The following is a 15,212-nucleotide window of genomic DNA, read 5'->3' as shown; positions in this document are numbered from 1 at the left end:
ATCACAGCCTGTGTTTGTGTCAGAGCCTGTGTATGCATCAGAGCCTGTGTATGAGTCAGACCCTGTGTATGCGTCAGAGCCTGTATATGCGTCAGAGCCTGTATATGCGTCAGATCCTGTGTATGCGTCAGAGCCTGTATATGTGTCAGAGCCTGTATATGCGTCAGAGCCTGTATATGCGTCAGAGCCTGTGTCTGCATTAGAGCCGGTGTATGAGCCATACCGTGTGTATGCGTCAGAGCCTGTGTATGAGCCATACCGTGTGTATGCGTCCGAGCCTGTGTATGCGTCAGTACCTGTATTTGTGTCAGAGCCTGTGTATGCGTCAGAGCCTGTATATATGTCAGAGTCTGTGTATGTGTCAGAGCCTGTGTTAGTGTCAGAGCCTGTGTATGTGTCAGAAACTGTGTATGGGTTAGAGCCTGTGTCTGCATTAGAGCCTGTGTATGAGCCATACCGTGTGTATGCGTCAGAGCCTGTGTATGCATCAGAGCCTGTATATGTGTCAGAGTCTGTGTATGTATCAGAACCTGTGTTTGTGTCAGAGCCTATGTATGCGTCAGACCCTGTGTTATTAGTCAGACCTTGTGTATGCATCAGACCCTGTGTATGCGTCAGAGCCTGTATATGCATCAGAGCCTGTGTATGCGTCAGAGCCTGTGTATGCGTCAGAGCCTGTATATGCGTCAGAGCCGGTATATGAGTCAGAGCCTGTGTATAAGCCATACCATGTGTATGCGTCAGATCCTGTGTATAGGTCAGAGCCTGTGTATGCGTCAGAGCCTGTGTATGAGTCAGACCTTGTGTATGTGTCAGACTTTGTGTATGTGTCAGACTTTGTGTATGTGTCAGACTTTGTGTATGTGTCAGACCCTGTGTATGCGTCAGACCTTGTGTATGTGTCAGACCCTGTGTATGTGTCAGACCCTGTGTATGTGTCAGAGCCTGTGTATGTGTTAGAGCCTGTGTATGCGTCAGAGGCTGTGTATGCGTCAGAGCCTGTGTATGCATAAGACCCTGTGTATGTGTCAGAGCCTGTGTATGCGTCAGAGCCTGTATATGCGTCAGATCCTGTATATGCGTCAGATCCTGTGTATGCGTCAGAGCCTGTATATGTGTCAGAGCCTGTATATGCGTCAGAGCCTGTGTCTGCATTAGAGCCTGTGTATGAGCCATACCGTGTGTATGCGTCAGAGCCTGTGTATGAGCCATACTGTGTGTATGCGTCCGAGCCTGTGTATGCGTCAGTACCTGTATTTGTGTCAGAGCCTGTGTATGCGTCAGAGCCTGTATATATGTCAGAGTCTGTGTATGTATCAGAGCCTGTGTTAGTGTCAGAGCCTGTGTATGTGTCAGAGACTGTGTATGGGTTAGAGCCTGTGTCTGCATTAGAGCCTGTGTATGAGCCATACCGTGTGTATGCGTCAGAGCCTGTGTATGCATCAGAGCCTGTATATGTGTCAGAGTCTGTGTATGTATCAGAACCTGTGTTTGTGTCAGAGCCTATGTATGCGTCAGACCCTGTGTTATTAGTCAGACCTTGTGTATGCATCAGACCCTGTGTATGCGTCAGAGCCTGTATATGCATCAGAGCCTGTGTATGCGTCAGAGCCTGTGTATGCGTCAGAGCCTGTGTATGCGTCAGAGCCGGTATATGAGTCAGAGCCTGTGTATAAGCCATACCGTGTGTATGCGTCAGATCCTGTGTATAGGTCAGAGCCTGTGTATGCGTCAGAGCCTGTGTATGCGTCAGAGCCTGTGTATGAGTCAGACCTTGTGTATGTGTCAGACTTTGTGTATGTGTCAGACTTTGTGTATGTGTCAGACCCTGTGTATGCGTCAGACCTTGTGTATGTGTCAGACCTTGTGTATGTGTCAGACCCTGTGTATGTGTCAGAGCCTGTGTATGCGTTAGAGCCTGTATATGCGTCAGAGCCTGTGTATGTGTCAGAGCCTGTGTATGCGTTAGAGCCTGTGTATGCGTCAGAGCCTGTGTATGTGTCAGAGCCTGTGTATGCATAAGAGCCTGTGTTTGTGTCAGAGTCTGTGTATGTATCAGAGCCTGTGTATGTGTCAGAGCCTGTGTATGCCTTAGAGCCTGTATATGAGCCACACCGTGTAAATGCGTCAGAGCCTGTGTTTGCGTCAGAGCCTGTATATGCGTCAGAGTCTGTGTATGCATCAGAGCCTGTGTATGCGTCAGAGCCTGTGTATGCGTGAGAGCCTGAGTATGTGTCAGACCCTGTGTATGCGTCAGAGCCTGTGTATGCGTCAGAGCCTGTATATGCATCCGAGCCTGTGTATGCGTCAGAGCCTGTATATGTGTCAGAGCCTGTATATGCGTCAGAGCCGGTGTAAGAGTCAGAGCCTGTGTATGAGCCATACCGTGTGTATGCGTCAGAGCATGTGTATGTGTCAGAGCCTGTATATGTGTCAGAATCTGTGTTTGTATCAGAGCCTGTGTTTGTATCAGAGCCTGTGTTTGTGTCAGAGCCTGTGTATGTGTCACAGCCTGTATATGTGTCAGAGTCTGTGTAGGAATCAGAACCTGTGTTTGTGTCAGAGCCTGTATATGTGTCAGAGCCTGTGTATGAATCAGAGCCTGTGTATGTGTCAGAGCCTGTGTATGCTTCAGAGCCTGTGTATGCGTAAGAGCCTGTGTATGCGTCAGAGCCTGTGTATGCGTTAGAGCCTGTGTATGAGTCAGAACTTGTGTAAGTGTCAGACCCTGTGTATGAGTCAGACCCTGTGTTTGAGTCAGACCCTGTGTATGAGTCAGACTCTGTATTTGTTTCAGAGCCTGTATATGCATCAGTGCCTGTGTATACATCTGATCCTGTGTATGTGTCAGAGCCTGTATATGTGTCAGATCCTTTATATGCGTCAGAGCCGGTGTATGAGTGAGAGCCTGTGTATGAGCTATACCGTGTGTATGCGTCCGAGCCTGTGTATGCGTCAGAGCCTGTATATGTGTCTGAGTCTCTGTATGCATCAGAGCCTGTGTTTGTATCAGAGCCTGTGTTTGTGTCAGAGCCTGTGTATGTGTCAGAGCCTGTAAATATTTCAGAGTCTGTGTATGCATTAGAGCCTGTGTATGCATAAGAGTCTGTGTTTGTGTCAGAGCCTGTGTATGTGTCAGACCGTGTGTTTGCATAAGAGCTTGTGTATGTGTCAGAGCCTGTGTATGCTTCAGAGCCTGTGTATGCATCAGAACCTGTATATGCATCAGAGCCTGTGTATGAGTCACACTGTGTGTCTGTGTCAGAGCCTATGTATACATCAGAGCATGTGTATGAGTCATACCATGTGTATGCGTCAGAGCCTGTATATGTGTCAGAGTCTGTGTATGTATCAGAGCCTGTGTTTGTGTCAGAGCCTGTGTATGCGTCAGAGCCTGTGCATGAGTCAGACCCTGTGTATGTGTCAGAGCCTGTATATGTGTAAGAGCCTGTATATGCATCAGAGCCTGTATATGTGTCAGAGCCTGTATATGCGTCAGAGCCTGTATATGTGTCAGAGCCTGTATATGCATCAGATCCGGTGTATGAGTCAGAGCCTGTGTATGCATCCGAGCCTGTGTATGCGTCAGTATCTGTATTTGTGTCAGAGCCTGTGTATGCATCAGAGCCTGTATATATGTCAGAGTCTGTGTATGTATCGCAGCCTGTGTTTGTGTCAGAGCCTGTGTATGTGTCAGAGCCTGTGTATGCATTAGAGCCTGTGTATGAGCCATACCGTGTGTATGCGTCAGAGCCTGTGTATGCGTCAGAGCCTGTATATGTGTCAGAGTCTGTGTATGTATCAGAACCTGTGTTTGTGTCAGAGCCTGTGTAAGCATCAGACCCTGTGTATGCGTCAGACCTTGTGTATGAGTCAGACCCTGTGTATGTGTCAGAGCCTGTATATGTGTCAGAGCCTGTATATGCATCAGAGCCTGTGTATGCGTCAGAGCCTGTGTATGCCTCAGAGCCGATGAATGAGGCAGAGCCTGTGTATGAGCCATACCGTGTGTATGTGTCAGAGCCTGTGTATGCATCAGAGCCTGTGTTTGTGTCAGAGCCTGTGTACGCGTAAGATCTTGTGTATGCGTAAGAGGCTGTGTATGTGTCAGAGCCTGAGTATGCGTCAGAGCCTGTGTATGCGTCAGAGCCTGTGTATGCGTCAGAGCCTGTATATGTGTCAGAGCCTGTATATGCATCAGAGCCGGTGTAAGAGTCAGAGCCTGTGTATGAGCCATAACATGTGTATGCGTCAGAGCCTGTATATGTGTCAGAGTCTGTGTATGTATCAGAGCCTGTGTTTGTATCAGAGCCTGTGTTTGTGTCAGAGCCTGTGTATGTGTGACAGCCTGTATATGTGTCAGAGTCTGTGTAGGAATCAGAGCCTGTGTTTGTGTCAGAGCCTGTATATGTGTCAGAGCCTGTGTATGAATCAGAGCCTGTGTATGTGTCAGAGCCTGTGTATGTGTCAGAGCCTGTGTATGCTTCAGAGCCTGTGTATGCGTCAGAGCCTGTGTATGCGTCAGAGCCTGTGTATGCGTTAGAGCCTGTGTATGAGTCAGAACTTGTGTAAGTGTCAGACCCTGTGTATGAGTCAGACCCTGTGTTTGAGTCAGACCCTGTGTATGAGTCAGACCCTGTATTTGTTTCAGAGCCTGTATATGCATCAGTGCCTGTGTATACATCTGATCCTGTGTATGTGTCAGAGCCTGTATATGTGTCAGATCCTTTATATGCGTCAGAGCCGGTGTATGAGTGAGAGCCTGTGTATGAGCTATACCGTGTGTATGCGTCCGAGCCTGTGTATGCGTCAGAGCCTGTATATGTGTCTGAGTCTCTGTATGCATCAGAGCCTGTGTTTGTATCAGAGCCTGTGTTTGTGTCAGAGCCTGTGTATGTGTCAGAGCCTGTAAATGTTTCAGAGTCTGTCTATGCATTAGAGCCTGTGTATGCATAAGAGTCTGTGTTTGTGTCAGAGCCTGTGTATGTGTCAGACCGTGTGTTTGCATAAGAGCTTGTGTATGTGTCAGAGCCTGTGTATGCTTCAGAGCCTGTGTATGCATCAGAACCTGTATATGCATCAGAGCCTGTGTATGAGTCACACTGTGTGTCTGTGTCAGAGCCTATGTATACATCAGAGCCTGTGTCTGAGTCATACCATGTGTATGCGTCATAGCCTGTATATGTGTCAGAGTCTGTGTATGTATCAGAGCCTGTGTTTGTGTCATAGCCTGTGTATGCATCAGAGCCTGTGCATGAGTCAGACCCTGTGTATGTGTCAGAGCCTGTATATGTGTAAGAGCCTGTATATGCATCAGAGCCTGTATATGTGTCAGAGCCTGTATATGCGTCAGAGCCTGTATATGTGTCAGAGCCTGTATATGCATCAGAGCCGGTGTATGAGTCAGAGCCTGTGTATGCATCCGAGCCTGTGTATGCGTCAGTATCTGTATTTGTGTCAGAGCCTGTGTATGCATCAGAGCCTGTATATATGTCAGAGTCTGTGTATGTATCGCAGCCTGTGTTTGTGTCAGAGCCTGTGTATGTGTCAGAGCCTGTGTATGCATTAGAGCCTGTGTATGAGCCATACCGTGTGTATGCGTCAGAGCCTGTGTATGCGTCAGAGCCTGTATATGTGTCAGAGTCTGTGTATGTATCAGAACCTGTGTTTGTGTCAGAGCCTGTGTAAGCATCAGACCCTGTGTATGCGTCAGACCTTGTGTATGCGTCAGACCCTGTGTATGCGTCAGAGCCTGAGTATGAGTCAGACCCTGTGTATGTGTCAGAGCCTGTATATGTGTCAGAGCCTGTATATGCATCAGAGCCTGTGTATGCGTCAGAGCCTGTGTATGCCTCAGAGCCGATGAATGAGGCAGAGCCTGTGTATGAGCCATACCGTGTGTATGTGTCAGAGCCTGTGTATGCATCAGAGCCTGTGTTTGTGTCAGAGCCTGTTTATGTGTCAGACCCTGTGTACGCGTAAGATCTTGTGTATGCGTAAGAGGCTGTGTATGTGTCAGAGCCTGAGTATGCGTCAGAGCCTGTGTATGCGTCAGAGCCGGTGTAAGAGTCAGAGCCTGTGTATGAGCCATACCAAGTGTATGCGTCAGAGCCTGTATATGTGTCAGAGTCTGTGTATGTATCAGAGCCTGTGTTTGTATCAGAGCCTGTGTTTGTGTCAGAGCCTGTGTATGTCTGACAGCCTGTATATGTGTCAGAGTCTGTGTAGGAATCAGAGCCTGTGTTTGTGTCAGATCCTGTATATGTGTCAGAGTCTGTGTATGCATTAGAGCTTGTGTATGAGCCATACCGTGTGTATGCGTCAGAGCCTGTGTATGCGTCAGAGCCTGTATATGTGTCAGAGTCTGTGTATGAATCAGAGCCTGTGCATGTGTCAGAGCCTGTGTATGCGTCAGACCTTGTGTAAGTGTTAGACCCTGTGTATGAGTCAGACCCTGTGTATGAGTCAGACCCTGTATATGCGTCAGAGCCTGTATATGCGTCAGAGCCTGTGTATGTGTCAGAGCCTGTGTATATGTCAGATCCTGTGTATGTGTCAGAGCCTGTATATGTGTCAGGTCCTTTATATGCATCAGAGCCGGTGTATGAGTCAGAGCCTGTGTATGAGCCATACCGTGTGTATGCGTCCGAGCCTGTGTATGCATCAGACCCTGTGTTTGTATCAGAGCCTGTGTTTGTGTAAGAGCCTGTGTATGTGTCAGAGCCTATAAATGTTTCAGAGTCTGTGTATGCATTAGAGCCTGTGTATGCATAAGAGTCTGTGTATGCATCAGAGCCTGTGTTTGTGTCAGAGCCTGTGTATGTGTCAGACCGTGTGTTTGCGTAAGAGCTTGTGTATGTGTCAGAGCCTGTGTATGCTTCAGAGACTGTGTATGCAACAGAACCTGTATATGCATCAGAGCCTGTGTATGAGTCACACTGTGTGTCTGTGTCAGAGCCTATGTATACATCAGAGCCTGTGTATGAGTCATACCATGTGTATGCATCAGAGCCTGTATATGTGTCAGAGTCTGTGTATGTATCACAGCCTGTGTTTGTGTCAGAGCCTGTGTATGCATCAGAGCCTGTGTATGAGTCAGACCCTGTGTATGCGTCAGAGCCTGTATATGCGTCAGAGCCTGTATATGCGTCAGATCCTGTGTATGCGTCAGAGCCTGTATATGCATCAGAGCCTGTGTATGCGTCAGAGCCTGTGTCTGCATTAGAGCCTGTGTATGAGCCATACCGTGTGTATGCGTCAGAGCCTGTGTATGAGCCATACCGTGTGTATGCGTCCGAGCCTGTGTATGCATCAGTACCTGTATTTGTGTCAGAGCCTGTGTATGCGTCAGAGCCTGTATATATGTCAGAGTCTGTGTATGTATCAGAGCCTGTGTTAGTGTCAGAGCCTGTGGATGTGTCAGAGACTGTGTATGGGTTAGAGCCTGTGTCTGCATTAGAGCCTGTGTATGAGCCATACCGTGTGTATGCGTCAGAGCCTGTGTATGCATCAGAGCCTGTATATGTGTCAGAGTCTGTGTATGTATCAGAACCTGTGTTTGTGTCAGTGCCTATGTATGCGTCAGACCCTGTGTTATTAGTCAGACCTTGTGTATGCATCAGACCCTGTGTATGCGTCAGAGCCTGTATATGCATCAGAGCCTGTGTATGCGTCAGAGCCTGTGTATGCGTCAGAGCCTGTATATGCGTCAGAGCCGGTATATGAGTCAGAGCCTGTGTATAAGCCATACCGTGTGTATGCGTCAGATCCTGTGTATAGGTCAGAGCCTGTGTATGCATCAGAGCCTGTGTATGCGTCAGAGTCTGTGTATGAGTCAGACCTTGTGTATGTGTCAGACTTTGTGTATGTGTCAGACTTTGTGTATGTGTCAGACCCTGTGTATGCGTCAGACCTTGTGTATGTGTCAGACCTTGTGTATGTGTCAGATCCTGTGTATGTGTCAGAGCCTGTGTATGTGTTAGAGCCTGTATATGCATCAGAGCCTGTGTATGTGTTAGAGCCTGTATATGCGTCAGAGCCTGTGTATGCGTCAGAGCCTGTGTATGCCTGTGTTTGAGTCAGAGCCTGTGTATGAGCCAAACCATGTGTATGCACCATACCGTGTGTATGCGTCAGATCCTGTGTATGCGTCAGAGCCGGTGTATGAGTCAGAGCCTGTATATGTGTCAGAGCCTGTGTTTGTGTCAGAGCCTGTGTATGTGTCAGAGCCTGTGTATGCATCAGAGCGTGTATATGCATTAGCCTGTATATGTAACAGAGCCTTTGTTTGTGTCAGAGCCTGTGTATGCGTCAGAGCCTGTGTATACGTCAGAGCCTGTGTATGCGTAAGAGCCTGTGTTTGTGTCAGACCTTGTGTATGTGTAAGATCTTGTGTATGCGGTTGAGCCTGTGTATGTGTCAGAGCCTGAGTATGCGTCAGAGCCTGTATATGTGTCAGAGCCTGTGTATGCATCAGGGCCTGTGTATGCGTCAGATCCTTTGTATGTGTCAGAGCCTGTATATGTGTCAGAGCTTTTATATGCATCAGAGCCGGTGTATGAGTCAGAGCCTGTGTATGAGCCATACCGTGTGTATGCTTCCGTGCCTGTGTATGCGTCAGAGCCTGTGTTTGTTTCAGAGCCTGTGTATGCGTCAGAGCCTTAGTTTGTGTCAGAGCCTGTGTATGTGTCAGAGCCTGTGTGTGTGTCAGAGCCTGTGTATGCATTAGAGCCTGTGTATGAGCCATACCGTGTGTATGCGTCAGAGCCAGTGTATGCGTCAGAGCCTGTATATGTGTCAGAGTCTGTGTATGTATCAGAACCTGTGTTTGTGTCAGAGCCTGTGTATGAGCCATACCGTGTGTATGCGTCAGATTCTGTGTATGCGTCAGAGCCGGTGTATGAGTCAGAGCCTGTGTATGAGCCATACCGTGTGTATGCGTCAGATCCTGTGTATGCGTCAGAGCCTGTATATGTGTCAGAGTCTGTGTATGTATTAGAGCCTGTGTTTGTATCAGAGCCTGCGTTTGTGTCAGAGCTTGTATATGTGTCAGAGCCAGTATATGCTTCAGAGCCTGTGAATGCATCAGAGCCTGTGTATGCATCAGAGCCTGTGTATGCGTCAGAGCCTGTGTTTGAGTCAGACCTTGTGTATGTGTCAGACCCTGTGTATGTGTCAGAGACTGTGTATGCGTCAGAGCCTGTGTATGCGTCAGACCCTGTGTATGCGTCAGAGCCTGTATATGTGTCAGATCCTGTATATGCATCAGAGCCGGTGTATGAGTCAGAGCCTGTGTATGAGCCATACCGTGTGTATGCGTCAGATCCTGTGTATGCGTCAGAGCCTGTATATGTGTCAGAGTCTGTGTATGTATTAGAGCCTGTGTTTGTATCAGAGCCTGCGTTTGTGTCAGAGCTTGTATATGTGTCAGAGCCAGTATATGCTTCAGAGCCTGTGAATGCATCAGAGCCTGTGTATGCATCAGAGCCTGTGTATGCGTCAGAGCCTGTGTTTGAGTCAGACCTTGTGTATGTGTCAGACCCTGTGTATGTGTCAGAGACTGTGTATGCGTCAGAGCCTGTGTATGCGTCAGAGCCTGTATATGCGTCAGGCCTGTGTATGCGTCTGAGCCTATGTATGTGTCACAGCCTGTATATGTTTCAGAGCCTGTATATGCGTCAGAGCCGGTGTATGAGTCAGAGCCTGTGTATGAGCCATACCGTGTGTATGCGTCCGAGCCTGTGTATGTGTCAGAGCCTGTATATGTGTCAGAGTCTGTGTATGTAATAGAGCCTGTGTTTGTGTCAGAGCCTGTGTATGTGTCAGAGCCTGTATATGTGTTAGAGCCTGTGTATGGATCAGAGCCTGTGTATGCGTCAGAGCCTGTGTATGCATCAGAGCCTGTATATGCGTCAGAGCCTGTATATGTGTCAGAGTCTGTGTATGTATCAGAGCCTGTGTTTGTGTCAGAGCCTGTGTATGTGTCAGAGCCTGTGTATGCATCAGAGCCTGTGTTTGTGTCAGAGCCTGTGTATGAGCAGGGCCGAAACTAGGATTTTTGTCACCAGGGGCAAGACAGTAATTTGGCGCCCCCCATGTAATTCCCCCTGCAGTAGTGCCCATATTGTAATGCCCCCATAGTAATGCCCATATGTTAATACCCCCATAGTAATGCCCCTGTAGTGCACACCATACAGTAATGCCCCTGTAGTGCCCATGCTTCCATATTAATGCCCCTGTAGTGCCCATGCTTTCATAGTAATGCCCCTGTAGTGCCCATGCTCTCATAGTAATTACCCCTGTATTGCCCATGCCCCCATAGTAATATCCCTGTAGTGCCCTTACAGTAATGCCCCTGTAGTGCTCATGCCCCCACAGTAATGCCCCTGTGGTAATGCCCCTGTAGTGCCCATGCCCCAATAGTAATGCCCCTGTAGTGCTCATGCCCCAATAGTAATGCCCCTTATTGCCTATGCCCCCATAGTAATGCCCCTGTGGTAATGCCCCTGCCCCCATAATAATGCCCCTGTAGTGCAGCTTATTAAAAAAAAAAATACTTACCTTGAACCCCGCTCCTGCATCCAGCGTCGCGTCCGGTCCGCCGGCTGCTCCTTGGAACTATGGGGGAGATATCATGACGTCTCCCCCATAGTGCCCGTGGGGAGAGCCGGAAGCTGGAGTTCGGGAGAGAACTCCAGCCTCCGGCTCCGGCTACACCACGTCGCTGCAGAGAAGGAGCCGGGCGCCCGCTGGCAATAAATATTACCAGCGGACGTCCGGCTTGGAGCCTCTCTGTAGCTCCGGGCTGGAGGTCACTGGCACCAGGTACAGCGGCTCACCCGGTGCACGTGCACCTCCAGCCCCCCCCTAGTTGTGGCCCTGGTATGAGTCAGACCTTGTGTATGAGTCAGAGCCTGTGTATGCATCAGAGCCTGTGTATGCATCAGAACCTGTATATGCGTCAGAGCCTGTGTATGTGTCAGACAATGGGTATGTGTCAGAGCCTGTGTATGTGTCAGAGTCTGTGTATGCGTCAGAGCCTGTGTTTGTGTCAGAGCCTGTATATGTGTCAGAGTCTGTGTATGCGTCAGAGCCTTTGTTTGTGTCAGAGCCTTTGTATATGTCAGAGCCTGTGTATGCATCAGAGCCTGTATATGTGTCAGAGCCTGTATATGCGTCAGAGCCTGAGTATGCGTCAGAGCCTGTGTATGAGCCATACCGTGTGTATGCGTCCAAGCCTGTATATGTGTCAGAGTCTGTGTAGGTATCAGAGCCTGTGTTTTTGTCAGAGCCTGTGTATGTGTCAGAGCCTGTGTATGCATAAGAGCCTGTGTTTGTGTCAGAGTCTGTGTATGTATCAGAGCCTGTGTTTGTGTCAGAGCCTGTGTATGATTCAGACCTTGTGTATGAGTCAGACCCTGTGTATGTGTCAGAGCCTGTATATGCATCAGAGCCTGTGTATGAGCCATACCGTGTGTATGCGTCCGAGCCAGTGTATGCGTCAGAGCCTGTGTATGCGTCAGACCCTGTGTATGCGTCAGCCTGTATATGTGTCAGAGCCTGTATATGCGTCAGAGCCTGAGTATGCGTCAGAGCCTGTGTATGAGCCATACCGTGTGTATGCATCAGAGCCTGTGTTTGTATCAGAACCTGTGTTTGTGTCAGAGCCTGTGTATGTGTCAGAGCCTGTAAATGTTTCAGAGTCTGTGTATGCATTAGAGCCTGTGTATGCATAAGAGTCTGTGTATGCATCAGAGCTTGTGTATGTGTCAGAGCCTGTGTATGCGTCAGAGCCTGTGTATGCATCAGAACAAGTATATGCGTCAGAGCCTGTGTATGAGTCACACTGTGTGTCTGTGTCAGAGCCTATGTATACATCAGAATCTGTGTATGCGTCAGAGCCTGTATATGTGTCAGAGTCTGTGTATGTATCAGAGCCTGTGTTTGTGTCAGAGCCTGTGTATGCATCAGAGCCTGTGTATGAGTCAGACCCTGTGTATGTGTCAGAGCCTGTATATGCATCAGAGCCTGTATATGCGTCATAGCCTGTGTATGCGTCAGAGCCTGTATATGTGTCAGAGCCTGTTTATGCATCAGAGCCGGTGTATGAGTCCGAGCCTGTGTATGAGCCATACCGTGTGTATGCGTCCGAGCCTGTGTATGTGTCAGTACCTGTATTTGTGTCAGAGCCTGTGTATGCGTCAGAGCCTGTATATATGTCAGAATCTGTGTATGTATCAGAGCCTGTGTTTGTGTCAGAGCCTGTGTTTGTGTCAGAGCCTGTGTATGTGTCAGAGCCTGTGTATGCATTAGAGCCTGTGTATGAGCCATACCGTGTGTATGCGTCAGAGCCTGTGTATGCGTCAGAGCCTGTATATGTGTCAGAGTCTGTGTATGTATCAGAACCTGTGTTTGTGTCAGAGCCTGTGTATGCGTCAGACCCTGTGTATGAGTCAGACCCTGTGTATGCATCAGACCCTGTGTATGCGTCAGAGCCTGAGTATGAGTCAGACCCTGTGTATGCGTCAGAGCCTGTGTATGCATCAGAGCCAGTGTATGCATCAGAGCCGGTGTATGAGTCAGAGCCTGTGTATGAGCCATACCGTGTGTATGCGTCAGATCCTGTGTATGCGTCAGAGACGGTGCATGAGTCAGAGCCGGTGTATGAGCCGTACCGTGTGTATGCTTCAGATCCTGTGTATGCGTCAGAGCCTGTATATGCTTCAGAGCCTGTGTATGTATCAGAGCCTGTGTGTATCAGAGCCTGTGTTTGCGTCAGAGCTTGTATATGCGTCAGAGCCTGTATAAGCATCAGAGCCTGTGAATGCATCAGAGCCTGTGTATGCGTCAGAGCCTGTGTATAGGTCAGAGCCTGTGTATGCGTCAGAGCCTGTGTATGAGTCAGACCTTGTGTATGTGTCAGACCCTGTGTATGTGTCAGACCTTGAGTATGAGTCAGACCCTTTGTATGTGTCAGACCCTGTGTATGCGTCAGAGCCTGTATATGCGTCAGAGCCTGTGTATTCGTCAGAGCCTGTGTATGCGTCAGAGCCTGTGTTTGTGTCAGAGCCTGTGTATGTGTCAGAGCCTGTGTATGCATTAGAGCCTGTGTATGAGCCATACCGTGTGTATGCGTCAGAGCCTGTGCATGTGTCAGAGCCTGTATTTGTGTCAGAGTCTGTGTATGTATCAGAACCTGTGCTTGTGTCAGAGCCTGTGTATGCGTCAGACCCTGTGTATGAGTCAGACCTTGTGTATCAGGGCCTGTATATGTGTCAGAGCCTGTGTATGCATCAGAGCCTGTGTATGAGTCAGACCGTGTGTATGTGTCAGACCCTGTGTATGTGTCAGACCCTGTGTATGCGTCAGACCCTGTGTATGTGTCAGAGCCTGTATATTCGTCAGGCCTGTGTATGCGTCTGAACCTATGTATGTGTCAGAGCCTATATATGTATCAGAGCCTGTATATGTGTCAGAGCCTGTATATGCGTCAGAGCCGGTGTATGAGTCTGAGCCTGTGTATGAGCCATACTGTGTGTATGCCTCCGAGCCTGTGTATGTCTCAGAGCCTGTATATGTGTCAGAGTCTGTGTATGTAACAGAGTCTGTGTTTGTGTCTGAGCCTGTGTATGTGTCAGAGCCTGTATATGTGTTAGAGTCTGTGTATGCCTCAGAGCCTGTGTATGTGTCAGAGCCTGTGTATGCATCAGAGCCAGTATATGCATCAGAGCCTGTATATGTGTCAGAGTCTGTGTTTGTATCAGAGCCTGTGTTTCTGTCAGAGCCTGTGTATGTGTCAGAGCCTGTGTATGTGTCAGAACCTGTGTATGCATAGGAGCCTGTGTTTGTGTCAGAGCCTGTGTATGAGTCTGACCTTGTGTATGTGTCAGAGCCTGTGTATGCATCTGAGCCTGTGTTTGTGTCAGAGCCTGTTTATGTGACAGACCCTGTGTACGCATAAGAACTTGTGTATGCGTAAGAGCTTGTGTATGCGTCAGAGCCTGTTTATGCGTCAGAGCCTGTGTATGCGTCAGAGCCTGTTTATGCGCCTGAGCCTGTGTATGTGTCAGAGCCTGTGTATGCATCAGAGCCTGTGTATGCATCAGAGCCTGTGTTTGTGTCAGAGCCTGTGTATGTGTCAGACCCTGTGTATGCGTAAGAGCTTGTGTATGCGTAAGAGCTTGTGTATGCGTCAGAGTCTGTGTATGCGTCAGAGCCTGTATATGCATCAGAGCCTGTGTTTTTCTGTCAGAGCCTGTGTATGTGTCAGAGCCTGTATATGTGTCAGAGTCTGTGTATGCTTCAGAGCCTTTGTTTGTGTCAGAGCCTGTGTATATGTCAGAGCCTGTGTATGCGTCAGAGCCTGTATATGCATCAGAGCCTGTATATGAGTCAGAGCCGGTGTATGAGTCAGAGCCTGTGTATGTGCCATACCGTGTGTATGCGTCAGTACCTGTATTTGTGTCAGAGCCTGTTTATGCGTCAGAGCCTGTGTATGTATCAGAGCCTGTGTTTGTGTCTTAGCCTGTGTTTTTGTCAGAGCCTGTGTATGTGTCAGAGCCTGTGTATGCATCAGAGCCTGTGTTTGTGTCAGAGCCTGTGCATGCATCAGAGCATGTATTTGTGTCAGAGTCTGTGTATGTATCAGAGCCTGTGTTTGTGTCAGTGCCTGTGTATGTGTAAGAGCCTGTGCATGTGTCAGAGCCTGTGTATGCATTAGAGCCTGTATATGACCCATACCGTGTGTATGCATCAGAACCTGTGTATGTGTCAGAGCCTGTATATGTGACAGAGTCTGTGAATGTATCAGAGCCTGTGTTTGTGTCAGAGCATGTGTATGAGTCAGAGCCTGTGTATGAGTCAGACCTTGTGTATGTGTCAGACCCTGTGTATGCATCAGAGCCTGAGTATGAGTCAGACCCTGTGTATGCGTCAGAGCCTGTATATGCGTCAGAGCCTGTGTATACGTCAGATCCTGTGTATGTGTCACAGCCTGTATATGTGTCAGATCCTTTATATGCATCAGAGCCGGTGTATGAGTCAGAGCCTGTGTATGAGCCATACCGTGTGTATGCGTCCGAGCCTGTGTATGCATCAGAGCCTGTATATGTGTCAGAGTCTGTGTATGTATCAAAGCCTGTGTTTGTGTCAGAGCCTGTGTATGTGTCAGAGCCTGAATATGTGTCAGAGTCTGTGTATGCATTAGAGCCTGT

Source organism: Taudactylus pleione, unplaced genomic scaffold, assembly GCF_031769625.1.
Source record: "Taudactylus pleione unplaced genomic scaffold, aTauple2 ptg000556l, whole genome shotgun sequence".
In the NCBI taxonomy this organism is placed as follows: domain Eukaryota; kingdom Metazoa; phylum Chordata; class Amphibia; order Anura; family Myobatrachidae; genus Taudactylus; species Taudactylus pleione.
This window is presented reverse-complemented; position numbering follows the sequence as displayed.